The 27,067-nt window shown below is 42.9% G+C and overlaps 1 protein-coding gene and 1 pseudogene across 4 annotated transcripts in view; both read right to left on the reverse strand.

The window, feature by feature from the left end:
- LOC112404468 (40S ribosomal protein S4 pseudogene) lies at positions 1 to 26,468 on the reverse strand (annotated as a pseudogene).
- The window catches only part of TRPC7 (transient receptor potential cation channel subfamily C member 7), a 137,381-nt gene that overhangs the window by 94,539 nt on the left and 15,775 nt on the right, over positions 1 to 27,067 (reverse strand). The gene's annotated exons all lie outside the window — the stretch shown is intronic.

Below are 27,067 nucleotides of genomic sequence, written 5' to 3' on the forward strand. Positions count from 1 at the left end.
TCACTTCTCTTCATCTCTGGTGATCACATCAGTCCTTCCCAGGGTAGCACCTCCAGTTACCACACGCAGGTTATCAGTATTGAACTTGATTAAATCTGTACTCTTGCCCGTCCCCAAGTCAGTCTGAATGACGTTCACCTTGATGAGATCAGAGTAGTGGGTAGTGTCAGCATCACAGCTTACCAAATGAGAGACCTCTCTTTGTACCCACAAAGATCTTTCTCATTTTGCACAACTTACACTTGGCCTCTTTAGGAGTGTAATACAGTAAACAACAAAGTGACCCTTGGTGTGATAGTCAGGTGGAAATTTTCTCTAGTCTTGTCAGTACTGATGATATCCAAAAAACCAGCAGAGTGGGTTATATCAGTATGGACCTTGCCATCCATCTCAGTGAACTGCTGTATGCACATCTTCTTTACTTAATCTCCTGTTAGGGCATACTCAAGTCTCTTCTTAAAGAAAGTGACAAGGGACCACCATTCTTAGCTTGTGGGGACTGCTGGATGGACACAGAGTTAGCAGACAAGTCAGTTTGTCCAGACTCAGGGCTTTGAAGCTGCTACATGCTGCAGTGCTTCTTGGGACCGTGAGCTGTAGCTGTGCTGGGCATGGAACAAAGAGGCCCTAGAGTTTTTCCTTTTCCAGAATGCCATATAAGTGGAGTCATATAGTATATAATCTTTTGAGACTGGCTTCTTTCACTCAGTATAATTCCTTTGAGATTCATCCATATTGTTGTGTGTGTTAATAGTTCATCTCTTTTTATTTCACATCTACTGCATGCACGTATCAGTTTGTTTATACGTTCACTCATTGAAGGATTTGGTTATTCCCAGTTTTTGACAATTATGACTAAAGTTTCTGTAAACATTCATGTACAGGTTCTTGTGTGAAGATAAGTTTTTAGTTCTCCAGGGTAAATATCTAAGTGTGGGATTGCTGAGTATATAGCAAGTATATGTTTAATTTTAGAAGAGCTGCCAATTACCACCAACCAATTATGAGAGTTCTGGCTGCTCCATGTTCTCTCCGCGGTCAGTTTATTTTCTGTGTTGTGGTATCTCATTGTGGTTTTGATTTGCATCCCCTAATGGCTAATGATATTGAGCGTCTTTTTATGTGCTTATTTGCCATCTTTGTATCTTTTTGATGAAGTGTCTGTTCAAATCCTTTCTTAGTTTTTTTAAAAAACTGAGTTTCTTGTTATCGAGTTTTGAGAGTTCTTATATATATTCTGGATATAATTCCTTTGTAAGAGGTAGGGTTTGTAAATATTTTCTCTCAGTCTGTGGCTTATCTTTTCATTCTCTTAACAGTATCATTCAAAAAATAGAAGTTTTAAATTTTGGTGATGTCCAAATTTATCACTTTTTATTTTATGATTATGCTTTTGGTGTCATAAGCTAAGAAATCTTTTTTAACACAGGGTCTCAGATGTGTCCTCCTGTGTTGTCCTCTAGAAGTTTTATAGTTTACATTTTATATTTAGGTCTACGAACCATTTTATGTTAACTTTTACGTAAGGTGTAAGGTACAGGTCAGGGTTCCTTTTATAGCACATGGATATTTATTTGTTCCAGCCTCATTTGTTGAATTATTATTCTTACTCCATCAAGTTTTTTTTGCACAGTTGTCAGAAATTGTTGACCATATTTGTATGGGTTTAATTCTGTGCTTTCTATTCTGTTTCCTTGATCTGTATATCTATTTTTTCAGTAACACCCACTATCTTTATTTTTATAGCTTTGTTAAGTCTTAAAATGAGGTACTTTGAGTCCTCCAACTTTACCATTCTTAAAAAAGTAGTTATGGCTTTTCTCATTCCTTTCTTTTTCATATTCATTTTTGGATAAGCTTGTTCATATCTACAAGAAATTCTGCTATGAATTTTATTGGAATTATGTTAAGTCTATATATAGTTTGGGGGAGAACTGACATCCTAACTGTGTTGAATCTTCCAAACCATGAACATGGTGTATCTCTCCATTATTTAGGTCTTCTTTGATTGCTTGCATTAGTGTTTTATAGCTTTCAGCCTCTAGAGTCTACATATGTTTTGTAAGACTTGTATAAATATTTCACTTTTTAACTATTGGAAATACTTTTAAAATGTTTGGTGTCTAATTATTCATTACTGTATATAGAAATATAATTCATTTTTGTATGTTAACCTTATATCCTATGACCTGGCTAAACTCACTTACCTGTGCTTTGTAGATTCTTTGGAATTTTCTACGTAGGTAAACATTTTGTTTGCACATATGGATTGTTTACTCTTGAACACCTAAGCTTAGAAGCATTTATTAATATGACTAATAAAATGGTCATTTAGATGCTTTTACATTGGTTTGAAGATTTACAAAGTATTATTTCTAGGAACAAAATGTTGCTAACAAATTTTTGCTGGCTTTCAACCCAAACTTATTTGCTCAGAGTGTTTTATTTGGTCAGTGTATTGAACAGTTTTTAGAATATTCATTCACCATTTATTTCTTGTGCTCTGCTCAACACAGATATTAACAGAGATTCTTTGATTTTTGATTGGCCCAGAATTTCTTCCCTTTCCTTTTGGTCCATACATTTCACAAACTCACTTATTATTGAGATGAATCTCTGGCTTTAACACAGAAGACAGACCAAAATGATCTAACATGTTATTTTGGTACCTTGAATTTTTGGTGCTGAAGCTATTGTTTTGACAACACCAATTTTAGGAAATTATTAGTTTGTTTGACTTTGGTTAAAAACCCCAATTCTCAAACTTTTTCAAAGCTACTGACAAACTTAAATCAGAAGAGAGAGAGAGAAGCTCATTATTCTGATTGGTCAAAGTTAAATGAATTTCTCAGACTGATGCTGTGGAGACACCCACACAATACAGGATAATTAACACTTATTCCTCCATGGAGACCTTAGAAATTAGATTGAAAAAGAGTGTGGGCCTCAAATCCACACACCTCTCTCTTCCCTTCAGAGACCCACTTATGGGGAAGGAGTGTTTATTGAAAGCTGCAACTGAAATACAAACGGAGATAAATCAACATACGTGTGCATGCTGTAAACCTAGGAAGTTTTCTGTTTTTGACATTTAGACTGAGTTTTAAAGAAATGATCACAATAAAAGTTTTCTAAGCATTGTAGTATTTCATTAAATGGTCACAGTTACCTTATAAAGCTGATAGTATAATATTTTTCCCAAATAAGAGGAGGACAGAGAATTGATCATTGGATATAGCAACTTGGAGGTCATTGGTCACCTTGATGGGAGCAGTTTTGAGTGGAGGGTGTGACTGGTGAGGATTAAAGAATGGGAAGAGAGAGAAGAATTGAAGCCAGTAATACAGACAGAGAGGAGTTTTGAGGAGTTTTATTAAACAGGAAGGCAGAGAAATGGATAAGTAGCTGGTGTGAGAAGTGGAGTCAAGAGAAGCTTTCTCTTTTCTTCTCTCTCAATCTTCCTCCCTTCCTTCTTTCCCTCCTTCTCCTTATGGGAGAAACCATAATATTTTTTATGTTGCTGGGAATTTTCCAGTAGCTAATTATGCTGGTCATTGTATATGATATCAGTATATCATTGTATGAATCCAGTAATTCAACAGTGTATATGGCAGAAGATTAGGTATAGTGTATAAATAGAGGAATGAATTTGGATAGAATCACATGCGGTTTATCTGTGGTGGGAGGGAAGGTCAAGTATGTGAGTGAGGATGCTAGTAGATGGATGCATTGGTGGTAGGACTCTGTAGACGTTTTCTTTCTATTGTTTCAATTTCTTTTCTAGTGAAATAGGAAGAAAAATTGTCAGCTGAGAGTAAGAATTGGGGAGAAAGTGATGGAAGTTTGAGGAGAAGAGGTCTGAAATAGATTTTAGGGAGATTTAAGAGTGAATTGATTAAGGAGACAGGATATTATTGCTGAAGAACAGTAAGAGCCCATTTGAAATTCATGGTTAGAAATTTAAAATGAGACCAGCTAATGTGGTTGATTCTCTGTAACCACATTCCAGCAGACAATTCGATTTTACCAGGATTCTATTTTTTTTGCCAAAAGATAGAAGAAATCAAGAGAGAGGCAGAGGAACTGAGATGTATGTGGGGGAGATTGTAATGTTAGTCCATGGAATTGAGGCTGGTATGAAGGGAGGCAAGACTTCCAGGGAAGAAGGAATGTGGAAAGACCCAGCTATATGTTGTCTACAAGAAACCCACTTTAAATATAAAGTTGGTGGTTTCCTACAAAATGAAATATACTTTTACCATATGATCCAACAGTTGTGCTCCTTGGTATTTACCCAAAGGAGTTGAAAACTATCTCTACACAAAAACTTGCATACGGATGTTTATAGCAGCTTTATTTGTAATTGCCAAAATTTGGAAGCAAGCAAGATGTCCTTCAGTAGGTGAATGGATAAATAAACTGTGGTACATCCAGACAGTGGAATATTACTCAGTGCTAAAAAGAAGTGAACTATCAAGCCATTAAAAGACATGGGGGAGCCTTAAATGCATATAACTAAGTGAAAGAAGCCAATTTAAAAGGCTAAAAAATACTGTGTGATTCCAACTATATGACATTCTGGAAAAGGCCAAACTATGGAGATAGTAAAAAGATCACAGTGGCCAGGGGTTGGGGAGTGAGAAGGATGAATAGGTGGACATAGAGGGGTTTTAGGGCAGTGAAACTACTCTGCATGATACCACAATGATACATATATGTCATTATACATTTGCCCACATTCACAGAATGTATAAAACCTGGAGTGAACCTTAATATAAAGTATGGACTTTGGCTGCTAATGATGTGTCAGTGTAGGTTCATCAGTTGTAACAAGTGTTCCACTCTGATGGGGGATGCTGATAATGGGGGAGGCTATGTGTGTGTGAGGGCAGGGAGTATATAGTAACACTCTGTACCTTCTGCTCGATATTGCTGTGAACCTAAAACGGCTCTAAAATATAAGGTCTATTGAAAAAAGATGGTTAGATTAGTGAGTTGGAAGTCTTGGGGGTAGGCAAAAGATTGACAGAGTTGGGATATTAGAGGGAGATATAAAAATTTGAGCTAGTAGCCAGAGATTATGGAGAGTTTGCATTTATTGATCATGACAGGTATAGGCTCAGGTAGGCTCATCGTGACTAAAGTAAGACCACTGGAGGAGATGAGCTCATAAAACTGAGTCAGGGCGTTAAAGGATGGTCTGTGTATATATTAAAGTATCAAGAATTTAAACAGCAGTAACTAAAACCATGGAGAAATGACAGGGATTGACCCATTGTTGCAGATTCCAATGATATGGAATTATGGGTGACATAGTCTGATGAAATATGGTTCAGAACTCAGTGTTCTTAGGGAGGAGAGAAGGAGAAAGGTCTGGAAGTCATAAGGAACAGCAAGAGAGATATGTGCTCCCTCCCCGCCTTCTCTGGGCCCAGTGGTATGAGGACTGTGAGAGGAAAGCCAGCCCCCCGCCTGGGAGGACTGCAGGGGAAGTGTGTCCTTAGGGGAGCCTGTCTGCAGAAAGAGCAAGAAGGTGACGCATCTCTAAGAGGAGGGGGCAATGACACGGGGGGTTTTGCTGAGGGGAGACTATGCTTTTTGGAGGGTGAAGTAGGAGCGTATCTGGAGATGAAGAAGCAGGGTGTGAGGACAGAGCGGGGCATACGAGGAGCCTTGTGGAGAATCAAGTGCTGGTTCTGAGGGGTTACCTGGGAGGCAGCAATGACATAAGAGAGTTTAAAACAATTACTGAAATTATATTGTGAGGATTTAGTGAGGTAAAGCAGGTGAAGTGCATGGCATGTGTTGGGCACATAGGTCTGGATCAGTACAGTTTAGCCAAGAAAGGACTTCAGAGCCTCATCCTGCCCTCCACCCCTCCCTTCTGCACATCTCCCACTCAGCTGATGGATGAGAAAACTGAATGTTAAGATTTAACACACATGGCTGGATCCTTGTTAATTGTAACTGGAGTCACTGAAATAATTAATGGATGTGAAATGCAGGGTAAGAACCTGAGCCTAGTGCTCATTATTGCAGATGAAAATTGAAGAGTTTCAATCCATGTTTTAGCTTTCATGCATACACTTGATTGTTTCATTAACCTTCACCATATAAATAAGCCCGGGCTCCGGAGGATCATAAAAGGCAAATATCCTTCAGTGTTTAATTTCCATTTAGGAGCTCAGATCCAAGAAAGGTGGTTCAAGTCCAGCACATGAATCAGCTAGCCAGCATTTCTTGCCTTGGCTTTCCCAGGGGGATTTACACAGCCCCTAGGTCCTCAGAGTCCAGGGTTCTGACCCCAGGGTGGGGTGGGTAGGGCTGGCTCCCTGCTCCAGTGACCCTCTCAAAGGCGTGACTCTCAAACTCTGACACTGGTTACTCCCTCCCTCCTTGACTTTATTATCTGTAAAATCTGCAGGTGACTGCACCGCCTTTCTTAGCCAGGCAGTGTTGACAGTGTCTCTGTTGATACTTTGGCTTCTGCAGGAGGCCTTCCCTTATCCATCCTAGACTTACTCCCTGCATTTCCTAATGGGTTCTCTGTGTCCTGAGTGTTTCAGAATTTGGGAAGGATGATTGTATATGAGCCATTGGTGATCTTAGAATTTCTTGGGACGGGGCTGATCAGTCTTTGCATGAGAGAGATGACTGGGTGATTAGTGTTTGGTTGGGCGCTAGAATCAGAGTGTCCGAGTTCAAATCCCAGCTCTGCTGCATACTGTCTTTGTGTTTGCGTGTATAACTTAAGCTTCCTCTGTGTTCTAGCTTAACCTGTATAATGGGGATTATACTGTTTTCTGCCTCATGGAGTTGTTGTAAACTAAATAAGATAATCCATATAAGTTGCTTAACACAATATGTGACAGGTATCAGCCAATATTAAGATACATGTGGCTTGTAGGTTAGCAGAGAGTGTAAACATGGAAAATTTGTCTCTTTCAGGGTGTTGGTCTTCAAGTGCCATTTCTAACAAAGCAGACACACCCATGGTTGGATTTAATTTTGCAGCTTCACCTGTATCAGTCCTCAGGTGGAAGGTGCAGGTAGCAGGACAGAAGCTTGGAGCAGGGCATTGGAGCAGAGTCCTTGATAATTCACAATGAAGGTGCAGGCCCCTGGGTGCTGAGCTGAATCTGCAGGTGACTGCACCGCCTTTCTTAGCCAGGCAGTGTTGACAGTGTCTCTGTTGATACTTTGGCTTCCATCCCGATTTTTGGTTTACTTAATTGGCAGCTACTGACATCGTTAAGGGGCTCCTTAAGCCATCACCATGACGCTGTGAAGTCCCAGAAGTAATGGATTGCTCTGCTTGTTGGTTTTATAACAAGTCCCCTCTGATGGATTCAGAGGCTTGCCTAAGGAGAATAGAGGCTGCCTTTCAAGGAGACAGATGAGCAACTTGAGTATTTTATTCTAATTCAGCAGGTATATTTGAGCACCCACTGTGTGCCGGGCACTGGGGATAGAGACCTAAATAAAATACAATCCTTGCCTCTGAGGAACTCAGGGTCTTGCTAGAGAGAATGACAAGTGACTAGGTAAGGACCACAGGGTGACATAAGTGTCTTGGGATATGCCACCCAGCTACAAATATGGGGGACTTCTAAGAGGACGCAGAGTGTGAGCCCTGAGGATGGGTAGAAGCTAACAGGGGCGAGGCAGGTGTGGGGAGGAGAGTAACAGGGAATGGACGTTCCAGGAAGAGGGGCTGGCAGGTGCAAAGGCCCAGAGGGCAGAGAACATTCACCAACGGGTGGACTGTGATGGGTATCAGCTACTTTACCCACAGATGGTTTCGCGTAGGTTATGCACGTTATCCAGCGTTTTACATGACTTCTCATAATTAAATAAACACGAACACGCTCATGTATCCAGAGAGGAATTCACATACACTCTGCACATCCTTATCCAGATTAAAGATGCTGCTTGGTTCTCATTTGCTGAGCTCCCAGAAGAGCCCTTCCTCAGCTTTCTGCTTTTTCAGCTGGAACCACAGGGAACAGACACAGGAAGGCAGGTCTGCCTGTGTGAACCTTGCCCCACCCCAGCACTTGACAGTTCCAGGCCTCCCTGGAGGCTCCAGGGCTCTCTTCCCTCGCTCTGCACACTCTCAGTCTTTGTCTCTCTCTCTATCTCCTTCTCCTTTCCCTTTCTCTCTCTTTCTCACACATAACTCTGTCAACCACAGGTCAGTGCTCCATGGTAGAGGGATTGCTCAAAGCTGTGACTCAGGAAATTAGCCAGGAGGTGTGAGTTGCAAGAGAAGGAGGGACCCTCAGGAGGCCCCATGGTTTGCTTACATAGAAGCAGCCCCACCTTTCCCCTGCCTTCCTGTCCTATCCCCGCATGGGGTCGACCTAAGCATGATTGGTTGGTCTGGGAGACCAACACTGGGAGACAGTGTTAAAGCATATGAGTCTTACAGTTTTTGCTACTGCGGTATTATTTACTGAATGCTTACTATGTGCCAGACCCTGGACTGAATGCTTTACATATTTAGCTCATTGAATTCTCATGACAAACCTAGGAAGTAGATACAATTATCATTCCTCTTTATAGAGAGGGGAACTGAGGCCCAGAGACTTCAGTGGCAGCTGGGATTTGAACTTGAGTATGGCTGACTCCACATTCCATAATTCTAACACTGGGAAGTGCTCATCTGATAAAAATACCAACTGCTCTGGCACGTGCTCTAAAACCCTGAGCGCGACCCTGAAGGGGCAGGTTCAGGGTCCTTCCTGGTGAAGAGGAAGAGAGAGATGAGGGCCTGTTGCTAAGAGTCAAAGGTGCTGAAACCGTGTGAGGCAATACCCTGTGTATCCACACCCAGGGGCAGGGAGTAAGACTGGCTGAGCCCAGAGAGCTGAGTTTGCCCCGTGCTCTAAGTTACCAGCAGGTGCGTTGGCATCAGAATGTTGGGGGAAGTCATCCCTAATGGGATGTGCCATTCCTGTTGCTCCCAAGGCCCTAAGCCTCTTATTTAAGTGCCAGTCTGTCCACTCCCCCCACATCCTTTTCAGTCTTATGACTTTCACCAAGGGGCCATCCACCTCTATTCTGTAACAGGTCCCCCTCCCCCATGCAGGATCACTGTCTTCATGGTGAGAAGTTATGGGAATGGGTGGGAAGCAGAGGGTCTGCAGAATTTCCCCCTGCGTTGGCTGGGACACCTTGCAGCTCACTCCTCAGATACACAGAGAAACTGAGAGTGGTGGGATGAGGCTGCATTGCTTTTGCCATCTGAATTCCAAAGGGGGGCAGCACGGTGACTGCTGTTCATGGTGCACTGGCTTTTAGCAAGCATGATTTTTGGGTCTGTTTGTTGGAGCTGAGGCATACTGTACAGCTGCAGAGTGATGCTGAGTTAACAACTAACTCTCTGTTCCTCGATCCTTCCAAAGCTTTCGTCCACAAGCACACCTAAGCCACTTTGGTCCATGGATTGGCTCATAAAAGAACTCATGTATTCATTTATTTATTCATTTAATCAACAAAAATGAATAGCGCATTTACCCCATGCCGAGCACTGTGCTAGCACCCTGGAGATAAATGAGGATTAAGGCAGGCGTGGTCTCTTGCCCATTAGACCTGCGTTTCTTTACACTCAGCCTCATAGTAATTCCTGGGAAAACATTACCTTCCAAATAAACCCAGTTGGCAAGCAGTAGAAACAGTAAGAGTCTGTTAGATGGAAAGCTTGAGTGCTTTCCAGTAATCCATCCTTACAAAATGTTCCAGCCAGTTCAGCCTGTGCTTACTGTGCTTTCTGTGTCCTAGAAGCTGTGCCCAGCACTGGAGATGCAAGGAGAAGTGAGATGTGGTCATTGCCTACCCATGGTGAGACTAGACGTAACCCGGTTGTTCTAATATTATATGGCAGTGCTGGCCGCTCATTCAACAGTCATTGAGTTCCCACCCTGTTCCAGGCACTGTTCTCAATCTTTGAATACAGCCATAAGCAAAACAGACTCCCTGCCCTCGTGGAGCTTATGTTTTACTGGGGGCCTGGGGACTTCAGGTTTCTGTTTTACATTGGTGGTTAGGCAGGAACTCCCTGAAGAGGTGATTTTGTACAGAGAGTTGGTGAAGGAGGGAGCTATCTATGTAGATATATATGAGGAAGGAGCGCTCCAGACAGAGGGTCATTGGTACAAAGTGGGAGAAGAGTGCAAAGCAGAAGAGGGAGAGCATCTGGTGTTTCTGAGGACCAGCAAGGAGGCCAACTACTGGGGCAGAGTGGGTGAAGAGGAGAACGAGGGAAGAGGTGAGGCCAGAGCAACTGCAGGAGACAGATGGCCAAAGCCCTAAGAGGCACTTGTAGCACTGTGGCTTTTTCTCTGGTGAGATAGGGAGTCACTGGAGGGTTTCAAGAAGCGGCGTTAGCAGGATCTGGTGTATGCTTGAAGGGGATCACCCTGGCTGTTGGGATGGGATGAATTGTAAGGGGCAAGAGCAGAAGCCTGAAGCCCCAGTAAGAGGTTGTTGCAATTATCCAAGGGAGAGATGAAGGTGGCCTGGACCAGAAAAGTAAGTGCTCACGGGGGAGAGAAGTATACAATTCTAGAAGTCTTCGAAGGATAGAGCCAAGAGGATTTATTGATGGATTGGACATCAAGAAAAAGGAAGAGAAGAGTTAAGGATGAATGAGGTTTTTGGACCAAGCAACTGGAAAGATAGTTACCATTTATGACATGAGCACTGTGTTAGATGAGCTCCTTGTTTAGCAGATGTTTCCTTCTTCCTTCCGCATCTCCTTGAGACGAGCACACCTCCTTCCCCATTGGTAGGGAACTTGGTCATGGACTTGCTTTAGTTCATGAAATTACAGTGTGTGACCCTTAAACTTAGGGCTTAAGAGGCACCATGTATTTTTCCCTTGTCTCTGTGGGAGTTCTGACCTCTGCCCTTGGAGTGCCCTTGGTTTCCACTGTCCATGCAGCCTGGATCCCAGAATAAGACATGTAGAGCAGCCTCCTCCTCTGACCCAAAGACTTGTGAACCTGACAATAAATGTTGACATGTAGACTGCTGCGTTTTGGGGTGGTTTGTTACACAACGTCATTGTGGCAATAACTGAATGATAAAGGGACAGAAGTAGGCTGAGTGCTTCGGGACATCATCATCAAAGATGGGCTCTTAGCCCTGCCTGGGTATTCGGGGAAGTTGCCCTGGAGAAAATAAGTTGTGACTGGATCTTGAGGGATAAATCAGAGTTACCGAGTTCAAGAAGTGGAGGAAGCATATTCCAAGTTGAGGACATAGCATAAACAAAAGCACAAAAAACATGCTATATGAATATACAGGAAACTCTGCAAGTAGAGGCACAGGGCAGCAGAAGGTGAGTCTGGGGAAGTAGACAGGACCATGGAGGGCCATGGAAGGTTTTGTCTTCCATGATAATAAGCTTGAACTTCATTCCACAGGCAGTGGGGAGGCACCAAAGCTTTTTAAGTGGGAGAAAGGCACAGTCTGATTTGCACTTCAGTGGGATCCTTCTGGCCCTATGTGGAGGACAGCTTCACCTATGTGGTGGAAGCTCTTGTGATCATCTGATCAAGAAGAGTGGTGGTAAGGATGCAGGGATGAAAATGGATTGGGGATACATTTAAGTTTTAGTACCAGCAGGATTTAAGGTACAGAAGGAAAGCAAGGACTCAGTATGTGGTGTGCTTTGGACGTCAAACACTGGAAGGAAATTAGTATCTGATGGGATTATAACATGGTAGTATCTGATGGGATTATAGGTGAATTTTCTTTTTCTTATAAAGTTTCATTTTCTACATTAATTGCACATTTACCAATATAAGCAAAAAAATTTGAGTGAGTTATGATGTTTAAACCTTCCTGTTTTCCTTTGGGTGAATTTGCTAAACCCTTAAATCTCAGTGTTGGAGAGGAGTATTCACCCTTGGTGCTGTCTTGGCCAGGACTGCAGTCTTGTCTACTTGATATCTAATAACTTTGTTGTTTTTAAACATCAAATTAAAAGGGGATCCAAAATGAGATTCAGAGCAAATATGACCTATGCATCTTATTTGTACTTACCGTATATTGTGAAAACATTTCAGAGAAACACTAATTTAGAATTGGCATTAGCAGATAACATACCCTTCCAGAGGATTATGTCATGATTCACCTGATTATAGATTCAGAATAGTAAATGTTCAGGAAACTTTTTTTAAAGAGTAATTATAGCACAGCATATGTATAGAAATATTTTTTTTAAAATTTACTTGTGATTGCTGAAAAATGCTATTGATTAAGAGGGGCTAATGACTAGATGGCAAGGTAGGAATTAAAAAAATGTAGAACCCTGCTAATTATAAAACAAAACCCCAAAACCAAATTAGGCAAATCAGTACTTATGATTTCTCTGATCAAAAGAGCATACACCGTTCTTTTCACCTCAGTGCCTTTGTCCGTTGTGTTCCCAAGTCTGGACTGATGCTCCTCTTTACTTCCTCTAAGAACCTCTACTCTTCTTAAGACCAGGCGGAAGGTAACTCCAGGATGGCTTTCCTGATATCCCTGGGGAAATCCACTGTTTCATGCTTGGACCCCCACTGCATTTTATTCTTAGGGTCCAGCAGACCTGTCAAAGTGCTCTCTGTATTTTTGACACGTTCATACTTGACTAATTAACTTCATTAATTTGTATATCTCAGCCCAGGGCATGCCACATTATAGGACTTGATAAATGGTGCATAAAATGACCATACATATACTCTGATTCAAGAATTTTATTTATGGGAAGCTGAGGCACAAGTAAGTGCTGGTGTGTGGCTACCAGGGAACAGATCTAGGAGGTGCGAATGGGGGTCTATTCTTGGCTCTCAGAGATGGTCTTGGAGCCAGACTTGCCTGTTCAAGGCTCATTATCTTGTGCATAGCAAACTGCACTGACTTTCTAAAAGTCCCGGAAGACACGGGTAAAAGATGAGTAAGTGATTGCATCTAAATAAGTTCAAATCTAATCAGGAAAATAAGATTCTAGTTTTTTGACTGATTTCTCCAAAGAATGACTTAATAACACTTGGAAGTAGGACTTAAAGCTGTTTTGTAAAAATATAAAAAGAGAGAGACCGAGGCTTTGATATGCTTTCATTTCTCTCTACAGCTTCCATTGTTACCCGTGTGCTGATGAGTCCAGGTTTTTACCTCCAACCCCAACCTGTATTCTAAGGAGCAGATTTCAATATCCAACTGCCAAGTGGTCATCTACACTGGTAAGTCCCGCACACACTTCAAACCCCGCATGCCCCAAGCTGAACACATGGGTCTTCCAAACATCCAAACCCGATGTTCTGCTTTCTGCTTCAGGAAATAGAGTCCCCATCCACTCAGCCTCCTAAGGTAGAAGTCCTGGGTTCATCTTTGTCTTTGCCAATTAGTTACCGAGATCTATGGATTCTGATCTAAACAGTCTCTACTGTCTGAGCCCTACTGCCCACACTCACAGTCGTGATCTTAATTCAAGTCCTTAGAATTTGGTCTCTAGGCTTTTGAATTAGCCTCTTGATTGGACTGTTTACCGACAACAGTTCCTTCTACCCTGATGCCAAACCACTATCCCCTTGGTTAAAAAGCTACAGGATAAAATCCATGCATCTTTATTACCATATTTCAATGTACTTCCCTAAGATTAGCCCCCTTCCCTTAAACCCATCCAGCTGCACCTGTCCACCAAGAACACTGGGCCGTTCATGCCTCTGCACATGGTATTTGTCTGCCTTTATGTCTTTCTTTCCCTTCTCCATTTGCCAAACTCATCCTTCAAGAACCACTTCAGAATATCATCTTTTCCAGGAACCCTTGTCTCACATCACCAGGCAGTTTGCTGCACTCTTCTTTGTGTTCTCATAGCATATTGCTCCTACTCTACTATGTTGTATTTATCCCTCAACACTCCAGTCTCTCCCATTGCTTTGAGGACAGAGTTCAGGTCTCTTCCACACTTGTAGACCTAGTACCTAGTACAGTATCTGGCACACAGAAAGAAGACCACCATTTGCTGAAAACCATTTAACCATTCTCAGTCCGTTTCCTCAACTGTAAAATGGGAATAATCATCTCTTCTTAAATCTCAGCTTAGATGTTGTTTATGAAAATGCCCTGTAGAAATGAGAAGCAGAAAGGCCTAGAGAAGTGGGGACTCAACAAGGGATTGTTAGTAAAAGTACCTGGTCTTATGCATGAGGAAGATGAGCTGCAGAGAAGTAAAGTGACTGAGCCAAGGTCACAAGTCAGTTCCTGGTGGAGCCCCGGGTCTCCTCACTCAGCGCCCCCCATGCTAGCATTGCCCCCGAGGATCGTCTTTTATGGTGGCAAATCACCTGTGTGACATATGCTGTGCCCTGGGCAGAGTGTGACCACAAGGCTCCAAGCTATTTAGTTCCCTCAAGTAATCTCTGAAATCTGACTACCGAGGGCACACTCCTCACATATTTGCTTTAGGTAAAGAAAATATCCAACCCTGTGTTTAAAATCTGCTTTCTACTTTTGTAATCTTAGAGGGAATACCATTTGGGGAAATAAACTCTTGCTCCTAGTTTTTCTAAGCCAAATTAAAACATTTTTTCCACATTTCCTGGCTCTCATCTCCATGCTTACTTTAAAATATCAGGTTTAAGCACATAAAAAAAGCAAGTTTCTGATGTGCTGCAGGAAGGTATTAGGTGAATTCTTAGAATAAACTTTAAGCAAAATTAATAATCACCAGAAAAGAGAGCTTGTCATCAGAAAGATTCTTGAGCTACTGCTTTCAAAGTATATGTAGGAGAAGCTGGAGAGAGCTATTAACTCAACAGGCAAAGCCCTGGTCTTCAACATGTATCAGTAAAAGGCGTGCTATCCTTCCCCAAAATGCAAACATGAATTCTGATGCCCCAGGTCCAAGCACCTGTTTTACTGTAAATGGAAGTGTATTGTATTTCCAGGATGTGTGTGTGGGGGGCGGTGAAGAGAGGAAGAGAGAGAGAAGCTTAGCATCTCAGCATGGCCCTTCTTAATGTTCAAAGCACTTATCCATCAGTAATTAGTAAACCTGCTCTGCAGCCCAGAAGAACAGGTCATTATTATTAATTTCACACTGTAGGTATGGGAGATGGAAAGAACATAATAATATGAAAGATAATCGTGCTGCCAAGGAGTTGGGGAGTGCTTTTCTGTTTGAGAATTGATAGTATTTAGAAAATTTTAGCCTCAGTCATTCTTACATCACTGTAATTTTAGGACTAGGTACACAAGATTAGTTTCCTTATTTTTCCTGGGCCTTATACCATTCTGCATCTGCGGTGACCGGAGCCTGTACTCCCAACTCCTCCAGGCTCCTGGGGTCGGCAAGAGTGCAGACGGTACCATACCACCTGATCTGTCTTACTGAGAGCTGATGGAAAAGTCCATGGCCTCCTAGTGCTAGGGTAATACACGTTTTGAAAGGAAGCCTGTGCCAGGATATTAAAAGAGTGTTTATTATCCCTACACTGTGTTTGAGTGTATAACACTTACGGTAGGTACTGATCACATAGTTTATAAATGAGAAAGAAAGGGAGAGAGAGACAGTAGTTCATCAATGCCTAGCGAGATTTCTGAATGATGGAAACTTTTTTCCCTTTGCAATCAAATGCAGTTCTCTCAGTTTTCCTAATGGGTACTAAATGGAACTCTACCTGGAATCCAAGAGCTGCTATGGTATTTTCCAGCTTCTTACAATTCATGGGCTTGAAGGGTAGCAGAATCTGCCACCCTAAAATGGGCCACTTTGTCATAAGGATTCTTTTGAGCTAAAGGCAATTAAGAAGAAGCAGATACAAGAAAAGCTGTCTGCCCTCTCCTATTTGGCTAAAAGCAGAGCATAAATTTGTAAAGGGTGTCCCTCCTCCACTCTCTACCAAGAAAAACAGATGTTAATCACCAGAGGCAACTCTAGACCCTTACCAGCCCAGAGACAGCACCAGAGGTATCTAGGCAACAACCTTGTCAAAACTAGCTCTCATCTACCATTAGTTTCCCCATATATTTACCTTCCCACAATTTGATGCCCTTAGAAGCTCAGAGTTCTTTTCTGTTGTCTTGTCATGTGTCTAAAAATTTATCCTTTTGTTACGATGTTATATAAGCCCAAGTTCTAACTACCCCTTTGAGTTACTCATCTCTGAGTTCTCTCATCTGTTTGCATGATACACTTGAAAAAACAGCAAATGCAGAGAGAGGCTTTCTCTGAATGCCCCTTTCTGCCTCAAGACAGATCCTCCAAAAGGAACTTGATGGCCATAAATCCCTTCCCTGGGAGCTTCTTGAACCAGGGAAGATGGGCTCTTGTCACAGGAGAGGAGGTACTATACCCAGACAGACTTTGTCACAAACTGTCATACCTCCCATCTATTCTTCTACGCGCCCATTCGTATTTCCTAAAATTCATTTACTCTCCCATAAAAGGCCTGCACCCCTGCCCCCATCCTCCATACCTTTCCCTATTAGATGGTATTTAATCCTGAATTCTAAGCCGCTTCAGAGAGTTACTCATTTTTCCCTGGGTATTTCTCATGTATACACAAGGTATATGTGCTTCTCTGTACTTGTGTTTGTTTTTCTTTTGTTAGTCTTTATCACAGGGGTCTCAGCTCTGCACTCAGAAAGGTGGAGGGAAAATTCCTCCCCTACACAGGCAAATCTGTCTCTCCCTGGGCACGACTCAGAAACCCTTCTTCACATGGCCCTTCCTTAGTCCCTGGGGCCCAGCTTCACCTCATACTGGTCCACAGGAGTTCTGTGATGGGGCTCAGAGGTTTAGTTTTCATGAGTACGTGTAGGCACTCTCAAAATCATCAAAATGACATGAAGATTATTTTAAGTTAAAAACATCTGAACAAACAGTAACTAAACTTCTTTTGCTAACTTGAGGAGAGCCTCCCAAAAATACAGTTGCCATAAATCTCCTCTGTGGAGGGGCTGGGGGCGTGGTTTACAGCCAGAAAGGAGACTGACCACCTGGATGAGAACAAACTTCACGAACCCTCAAGCCTTCCCTTTGTATCCCTAAAAGCCCATGTGTTTCCTAAACATCCTGTTTTTCCTTAAACCCTTTTCTCCTCTTCCTTACCCTGTTAGATTGGTATATGAACCCCTGTCTTTAGCTGTTTGGGGAGCCACTTCTTTTATGCACTTCTGTGTGCGTGTGAATAAACTCGGTCTTTTCTCCCGTTAATCTGTCTTTTGTTAGTCAATTCACAGGCCCCCAACCATTGCAACCTAAGATGGTAGTGGAAAAGTTTTCCTCAGGACACATGACACTAAAATTTTCTAGGAACTGTTATTTGTAATGTGTTGATATCACATGGGGGAATGCCACAATATTCGGTGTAAATACATTAAATACATTGAAGTGGGTGCTTTTTTGGGGGCTGAGGGAGAATAGGGGGTAAAGTATGAAGGGAAACAAAAATATGATAGTAATGATCCATCAAGTAGTTATAGTATTAATTCAATTTTTGTACCTGGGAGTAGAGGGAGCACTAGGAGCAAACGCGGGCGTCTCACTGCTGCGGCCTCTCCCGTTGCGGAGCACAGGCTCCGGACGCGCAGGCTCAGCGGCCATGGCTCATGGGCCCAGCCACTGCGTGGCATGTGAGATCCTCCTGGACCAGGGCACGAACCCGTGTCCCCTGCATCGGCAGGTGGACTCTCAACCACTGCGCCACCAGGGAAGCCCAATACTGACGTTTTTGTTCCCTCTACTTTTCTATATTCTCTAAAAGTTTTCTAATCCGTGTGTTTTATTTTCATTATCCCCAAACCCAACACTTGAAAATGTTTTTCTCCTACTGGATAGGGGTCGTGGCCCATTACTGTCTCCCCCATTGCTTCTGTCAGCTACCTCCCACTTCTTAGCCACCCTGCCTCTCCTAGACACACACACGCACACACACACATGTACATGCACACACAACCCACACACGCGCACAAACGCGCACACACGTACACATACATGTGCACACGTAGACATGCACACACATGTACACACGCACACATGTGTACACGTGTACAAGCACACACGTACACGTAGAGATGCACACACGCACACACACATACGTGCACATGTACGTAGACGCACACACATGCACACACATGGAGACACACACACGTACACACACACACACACACACACACACACAGGCTTTTACAGAATTAGCCTGTCTCAGCTTGTGCCTTGGTCAGTAGAACGCATCAATAGTCTCTGTCCTTTCTTCCAGAATGACCTCCTAGTTTTAGGACTGTCTTTGGTTCCCGGAATAACTGACCTTTGCTCTTTTATCCTGCCCTGCTCTGTGGGTCTGCCTAGATTCCTGGTGTCAGCCTTCCTCAGTTTCTCAGCCTGCTGCTACCTATTGTATAGAGTTGAGTAGTGTCCCCGCCGAATTCACATCCTTCCTGGAACTCCAGAATGGTACCTTATTTGGAAATAGGTTTTGCAGGTAAAATTAGTTAAAACAAAGTCCTACTGGGATAGAGTGAGCCCTTAATCCAAAATGACTGGTCCTTCTAAGAATGTCCTTGCAAGAAGACGGCAAGAGACAAACGCACAGGGAGATCACTATGTGACAACAAAGGCAAAGATTGGAGTGACGTATCTATAGGCAAAGGATTGCCCAGGAAGCACGTATCCTACCCTGGAGCCTTCAGAGCCAGCTTGGCCCTGGTAACACCTTGATTTTGGACTTCAGACCTCCAGCACTGTGAGAAAATAAATTTCTGTTGTTTTAAGTCACCACATTTGTGGTACTTTGTTTCAGCAGCCCTAGAAAATTAATATATCCACCTAGACTCAACTGGGATTTCACCAAGGAGGATTCTGGGTACCCAGAAGAGCCTCATCTGCCTCCAGTATCCTCCTGGTCTGGTATTCTCAACATCCGGAGTCTTGGAGGAAGACGAGGGAGCGGTCTCCTTTGTGCCTTTATTTGTGCTAAAATGAGCTCCAGTTGAACACAAATCAGAGATGAGATCAGATATTTTCCTCTACTTTAATGTAAACTTTACTTGGGCCATGCAGCAAGCACAGGGAGAAAGATGTCTTGAGAATCTGGAAAAACGCACTGGAAAGATTGAAATCTAGTGGAAAACTTTTTATACTGGGTTTATCACTTCTGAACCCACTTTCCGATACCTTTGTGCTGGCAGTGCTATGCCGTGAATAGTTTGGCCAAGCCTGGGGCACACCCTTCTGTACCTCCAAAGTTCAAGGTAGAAAATCAGAATCCTCATCACTGTCCTGCCCTCCTGCTACTCCACTGGGCTTCCACCTTGGAGAAGAAATAAAGAGCTGGCTCTGTTCTCCCTCCCCTCCCTGTGTCTCTCTGGAGAGCACTGAGAGGCCCTAGGGACAGAAGAAGTTCCTAGATAACTAGAACTCCTAGATAAGACAGCTGTCCTGGAAACAGCCAGGAGCCGTCTCCTTCTCTGACTGTGCTGTCACTCCAACTGCAGTGAGTCACCTGCTGGTTGAGATGTGCTGGTCCTTCTGCCACTCCCCCCGCCCCCTTCCTGGGAGGACTGCCCCTTCCTACAGCAGTTGTCCAACTCCTGCCAGTCTTGTCCCCTCCAAGCCACTTAGTACACTAGGCAGAGTGGATCTTTCCAAGCTGAGTCACTCACTCACCTGCTGAAACCTTCAGATAGCTCCCCATTCACCCTACAGTGAATTCCAACTTCTTACCGAGGCTGCCAAGTGGTAAGGCCATGGCTGAGTGGTTCTTTAGCACCTCTGTCACCTGTCACCTCTTCTGTTTACTCCCTATGATAGGGAGCTAGTCACAATTCTCTACACAGGCCTCTCTTTTCCCTCTCTTCACTAAGCTTTTTCATGTGCAGTTGCTGTGCCTGGAACCATCTTTCCCATTCCCTGCTGTCTATCTGTCTCATACCCTCCATTTTCATTTCAATGTTGTCATCTCTGAGAAATCGTGCACACACTTACACAGAGTCAGCTGTCCCAGTAAGTCAGTGCTTTTAAAATTGCTCTTCTACTGCTTAGCACTCAGCATGATTTGTAAAGCTATTTGTGTGATTATATGAAGAACGCCTGTCTCCTCCACTAGACTGTAAGGTCCTGAGGGCAGGAACTTATCTTTTCATCATTTCATCCCAGCACCCAACCCAGAGCCTGGCTCATACTAGAGGCTTAATTAAGTATTTTTTGCATGAATGCTGAATTTTCAGATAGCTCTGTAACTAGGGTCCATCCAGTTCTGATATCCTACAGGTCTACAGACCATATTTCCATCCACCCTCCTGACATATATTTTCCACATTTAATCTACATGTGAATTTGCTGCTAGTAAAACACAGGCCTCCCTGTTGTTGGTATATTATGATTAATTTATATATAGAACTGTAACTCTTTTTCAGAGAAAAACTCTACATTTTCATCATTTCCTTTTGATATAATTTGTGCTACTACTCATTGCCTGATATCCTCTAAGAACTGCCTCCATTTTCTCCATATCTCTGATATTTCAGACTGATAGTTGCACTTGTATAGGAAATGATTTTTTCCCAGTTTTTTTGTGTGTAGTGATGAATCTTTAACACAGAGATATTTTTCAAAAAATAATCTCCGTCTGTACTTGGCAGGAGCTCAGCTTGCCCATTTTCTCCCTCCCCCACTTTGCAGCCTCTGTCTTTCCTGCCCGTGTTGCTTCTTTTCACAGCAATATTTTAGCAGCACGCCAGGCTTCTTCAGTTTCAGTGGTCTGCATTTTTCCAATTGGAAAATACTCCCTTGACCTGTTGTTAATCATGGAGCTCATACGCACAGCCTGTACTTTTTCTTATTCTGGAAATATCTTTGGGATTGGGGAGGGAAGCTTAGCAGAAATCAGGAAGACCCTCTGAACAGAGGAGGTGTTGGAATTTAAGTTGTGTTTATTGGGAAGAAAAGTTGTGGTGCTGAAAACCCAGTGGGCTTTGGGGAACAAAAAGGGATCTCCACTGCGATCTCTGGGGAAAATTATGTACTTACTATGGGTCAGGTCCTCTGCAAAGAGTTTTATATTCTTCATCTCATTTAATCCTCACCAATACCCTCGGAGGTCATTATTCATTAATTCACTCACTGACTCATTTATTTACTGAACTAATATTTACTGAGTACCTAATATGTGCCAGGACATTCTGGAGGTTGAATGGAATGAGGCATTGAAAGCTCATAACAATGGGGTGAATCGAGATGTCATTTACAGAGATTAGGGTCAGGGCAAGTGTTTGGGTGGGGAAAACAAACATTCCATTTCCCACACGTTGCAGTTCTTTCCTAACACTTGTTCCCTCCCCCATCTCCATTTTTCAAATAAGAAAACAAACTTCCAATAGATGCCCAAGATTGTATGGTTGCTAGGAGAAGACTCTGAACTGGAACCCAGGTCATTCTGATTCTGGAGCAAAGCTCTGTGCTTTCGACTCCATAGCCTTGAGAAAATGAAGCATGGCTGCACTGGGTGCTCACCCAAAGCCTGTCCCCTGTCCTTGTCCTCGTCTAGCATAGTGGCCTCCTTTTTCCCATCTGAATACCTGTCACCCAACTTACACTGTCTCCCTGTATTTTAGAGGCTAATACTCTTGGCATAAAGAGTAGAAGAGGAAAGATCATTTAAGGCATTAGTTGTGACCCAATGAAAAACTGTCATTAAAGGACACATTAATTAGCTCATTTTCCTGTGATGACTCATTAATGAATGCTCTGGTGAAAGTGCTCCTCCAGACACTTAGGTAGAAAAATAGAAAAAGACAAAGCTAACGTGGGCAGAATCAACTCTGTCTCTTCTCCTGGGATAAGCCAGTCCCTGGATCTTTCTCTCAGGTATGGAGACCAGCGCACATGCTCTGGCCGCATTTTACCTGTGCGTGCTTAGTGGGGGGGCTGTCCCATTATAGCTCATCACCTGACATCTGTGATCTATCTCTTCTGTGCTTACATTCTGCATCCTCAGATGCTCAAGCAGAGGGATTGGGTGACACAGTCAGATCCCTGAGGGTCTTTTGGATGGTATATAAACGAGTGCTTTGAGGAGGTTTCTGCCTGATTCTCTTAAATCAACAGCAAAAACAACTTGCTTTTAAGACCTGTAGCCTTCACAGCTTAAAAATATTTTCCCAAAGGGAAAGGAAACAATTTTCAAGTCATTTCCTGCATATTAAGCAGGCATTTGTTTATACTACCAGCCAAGCTTTCAGACTTCAAGGAAGTGTATTTTCCCAGGATGTTGGTCTATAAAATTTAAAAATCCAAAAAATATTCAAAGCATATGAGAAACAGGTGCAAACACAGATTCCTCCGGAGGCTGGGGGCAATGGGCTTGTTCAGCTTTCAGTACTGCCCGAGGCCCAGAGAGGGCTTTGCTCAAGCTTCATGGCTCCAGACTCCAGGGTTCAGATGTGTTCCACAATACAAAGTCACTCCTTCACCTTCTCCCCTTCTCTTCCCTTTTCCATTTTGATAAGTTTGCAAGCAAATTGCAAACTGTCATCTCAACATCTTTACCTTCACAATGGGATCTCACTAGAGATCGTAGCAGGTGGCAAATTGGTCCGATTTATCATTATTTGCATTTTTAATTTGTGGTATTTTAGGCCCAGAGAGTTTTTTGTGGGTCTTAAAATGGCAACAGAAACCTTGATACATAATTCATTATCTATTTTTCGTAATGCATGTAGTTAACAACCCATCGACAAACAGAAAAGTCATCAGCACTTCAAGCAAGATGAAGTTACAGCTTTAGCTTTCTTTCCCCCCTACTCTTGCCCTCTGTGGTCTCTAAGAATAAATTGCTTGTATCTGAAGCACAGTCTGCAGCCGCCATGCTGATGTGTTGTCAACAGGAAAAGCCTTCTCAGTGCAGCTTATTATTCAGAATGACCAAATCTTAAATAACTAAGGTAAAGGGTTTGCTGGGCTTCCACAGTTTCTTGACTTGGGAACACTGGGTACTTTTTCAATTTAAGCAAAAGGTGAGAAAGCAAGAGGAATACCTCCAATCCTGATCCTGCTTTCTCTTTCCTTCCAGACCCCTAAACCTCCCTCTACAGTATTCCTTTGTCATACTTTCCTTCCCCATCCCCTCCCCACTCCCACCAGACATTGCTGTTGGCATAACTCTAAGTTGGAAGAAAGAGAAATCCTTTTGAAACACATCTGTAATCCTTTTGAAATAACAGCTCCACAGATAAACAATACACCTAGACAGGATGCCCAGGAATTTGACTGGGAAGATACCGGCAAAATAAAGGGGACCTTGAGCAATTTTATCAGAAGGATGATCAGTGAAGAAAACCATGCAGGCTAATTCAAGAGAAATGTAAAGACCTTATTGTGTTCATGGTGGCAGAGCTGTAACTCAACTGAGATAGGCAGATTCCTTATTTTTCCAGGCTACTCCGGGCACCTCTACACAGAAAGCCCATTCCAGCAGGATGAAACACCTCTGAAAAGTCTATCCGATAGAGGTTCCCTTTCTTTGTCTCCTACTGTGTAGATAAATCAGTTAACCAAAGTGCCATTTGTGGGCAGTGCTCCAAGATGACACGTGTTCTGCTCTGTGTGGGCAAGACCAGGAAAGCACTCTCTGCCCTCCAGGAGTTGAGTGGTCATCGACACCAGACGGTGCAGCATACAATTGGTCTTCAGTTATGTAACGTGTGTTAGTTTCCAACCACCTTGTAATCTTTAGAGCTCCCTCATTTCACCAGGTCCATCAAATACCTCTGTTAAATCCATAGTTGCTGGAAGAGTTTAAATCATAGATAAAAGTAATCACTTGCTTCATCAGTGATATGATTATCCTTCCAGGATTTCCTTTATTCAAGGATTTATGGAGTGCTTACTAGATTACTGGGCACCATTCATGGCATTAGGGAGGCCTCACTGCCACATCAAGTTTTAATATCTTTGTAGACCCAAGAAGATTAGAGAGACGTAAGAAAATATGTGCATAATTTCCACACTACAAATAATGGCTTACTAGCAGGCATCTGACTCCGGCCAGAATTTACTGGAGACCTTGACATTGGCTCTACTTATCGCTAATGACTAAACTTTCTTCTGGTGGTAAATTAAAAAGACTCTGAAAACAATAGCTTGGGGCTTCCCTGGTGGCGCAGTGGTTGAGAATCTGCTAATGCAGGGGACACGGGTTCGAGCCCTGGTCTGGGAGGATCCCACATGCCGCGGAGCAACTAGGCCCGTGAGCCACAAGTACTGAGCCTGCACGTTTGGAGCCTGTGCTCCACAACAAGAGGGGCCGCGATAGTGAGAGGCCCGCGCACCGCGATGAGGAGTGGCCCCCGCTCACCGCAACTAGAGAAAGCCCTCGCACAGAAGCGAAGACCCAACACAGCAAAGATAAATAAATAAATTAATAAACTCCTACCCCCAACATCCTCTTTATAAAACAAACAAACAAAAAAACCCGATAGCTTGGGCAACTGAATCCAGGTTTTCCTGCATGATATTTTCTAGTCAGGAAGAGTCACTCCCAGAATGAGTGTTTTAGAGGATCTAGAGGATGACTTATGACATCTCCAGTGAGAACCTGATAGCTTTTTTACACAGTTGATGGCATTGGGTCATCTCCATAACACATGGCTGCACTCATCAATGTGTAGTCCCTCTAAAGCAAAACAGACTCCTGAAGAGTACATTGTAGAACGCATCACTTGCTCTTTATTCTTTTATTGCAGTTTGACTTCCCTCTTGCTAATAAGCTGCTCTTTTCTCTGGGAAGATTTATAATGTCAGGAATGCACATGTAAGGACAGTTTAATAAATAATAAAGTTCTAAAGGAAGGCTTATGTTAATTTATAATGCACCATTTGTCGACAATCTGAAAGACATTATTTCAAACAAAGGTAGCTAGGGGGATGTTAATAGCCAGCAAATGTATTTATGCTAACTCTTATTTATTGCATTGTAGAAAAGATTTGTCGTTATGTTAGTCATGTTCTTAATTGTACATAATTTTCATAATTTCCTTTTTTTTTTTTTCTTTTGCGGTATGCGGGCCTCTCACTGTTGTGTCCTCTCCCGTTGCGGAGCACAGGCTCTGCACGCGCAGGCTCAGCGGCCATGGCTCATGGGCCCAGCCGCTGCACGGCATGTGGGATCCTCCCGGACCGGGGCACGAACCCGTGTCCCCTGCATCGGCAGGCGGACTCTCAACCACTGCGCCACCAGGGAAGCCCCATAATTTACTTTTTAAATCAAAATATCATAGTAGATGCTTTCAACAAACTTCCAGTTTTAGATTATTATATATACTAAAATATGCCAGACTTTGGGTTTTAGTAAAGAAAACAAATGGCTCAGATGTACTTCCAAATGTTAGTTTAGCATCATTTTATTTAGTAAGGCTGGCATGCTCCCAGATTCCAGATAAATAGAGAATTGGGCAATTATCCAGATAATCTGATCCAAAAAACATTTTTTTGCTTGAATTGTTTTTTTTCTTGGGCAGAAATATCTAAGTTAATTGGCTTAGCCATTTCTTTTATATGCTTGTGCATATTCAGTCTGAAGCCTAGGGAACAAGCAAAATTCCACTAAGCTTCCTTGGGACATCACTGGACATATTGCTGGTAGGTGGAGTTTATTGTACAGAAATAAGGAAATGAGAGGCAATAGCCACATTCCTTGGGAGCTTCTTTGGTTAATCTCTACATCTACATCCACCAATTTTTCTAGATGAGGCTATGAATGTTACAGGGTTTATGGAAGTGGCTCCAGTTCAGTAGATGGATCCAAGGTAAGGGGACAGATGGAGTGAAATTAGTTTAATTACAGGATTTTTCATCTATTCATAATTTGCAGTGCCCTGCAGCTTCCTGTAAGTCTGGTTCTTCAGTGCCTGGCTGTGGGTGATCCCATTCCTACAGAGAGGCTTCAATGACCTCATGCACGCACAACTAAATTGTCCCCCTCTTCAGTCTCAGTGTCTCACACTCCAAATCCTCTAATTCATGTTACCTACCAGTCAAGTAAATTTCCAAAACCCTAGCTTTCATTTTAGTCTCCTAATCACAAACTTTCAGGGGCTCTCCATTTCTAAGAGGATAATATCCAAACTGCTCAGCTTGACATGCAGGGCCCTCTGAGGTCTGCCCACTCATCTCTTCAGCTTTCCTTCTGGTGCCCCTACAGGAAGTCTTTACTGTAGTCACATGGAGTATCTCGTCCATCCCCTGCCTGCTGTGGGCCATTCTGGACCTCACCTTCACTTGCCTCCTCTGAATGCCTACATCTCTCTTCCCACTGATTCAGTTCCTTCTGCTCCTTAAAGCCTAGCCCAATTCTGTTTCCTCCTTTGAGATCTTCCTGAACAGGATGGTCCATGAGGCCTCCTTTGCTGTGAGTTGGTACCAATCCTTTGCCACCTAATTGTGTCCCATGCAGGGGCAACTCTTGCCCTGACATCTTATTTGGACAATGAACTCCTTTCCTGCCGGTGACATCTTGTGTCAGCCCAACATGTGAAACCTTTTTGCATGCTTCATGGCATCATAGGCTCTGACTGAATGGCAGGATGCGAAATTATGAGCCCAGTTGTATTTTCTACTCTTTCAGCCACACCTTCTGCAGTGGAAGGTATCTTTCAGATAGAGACAAGTGAAACTCTGAGAAGCGCAATGTATGAACAAGGCCTCTGACTCACAACTTCCCAGAATGGCTAAGAGCTGGCTCTGGGGTCTGAGTGCCTAGATTAAAACAATGGTTTTACTACTTATTGGCTACATGATACCTCTCCACCTCTGTGCCTTCATATAAAATGGGCACAATAATGGTACCTATACCAATGGTTGTTGAGGGGATTAAACAACATCATATAGGTAAGGAACTTAGTGCTTGGTACACAGTAAGTGCCCACTAAATATTTGCTTTTAATTTATTATTAAACTGTCAAAAGAATTAGGTCCCAGTTTTCTCTTTCAGGGGGAGTGACAGTTGACAGTAAAAGCACAGGACCAGTATTGAATAATGGACTTTGGAGATGGGTCTCCATCTCCTGGACTAAC

The sequence above is a fragment of the Neophocaena asiaeorientalis genome, unplaced genomic scaffold (genome assembly GCF_003031525.2).
Source record: "Neophocaena asiaeorientalis asiaeorientalis breed wild unplaced genomic scaffold, Neophocaena_asiaeorientalis_V1.1 scaffold204, whole genome shotgun sequence".
NCBI classification, from domain to species: Eukaryota; Metazoa; Chordata; class Mammalia; order Artiodactyla; family Phocoenidae; genus Neophocaena; species Neophocaena asiaeorientalis.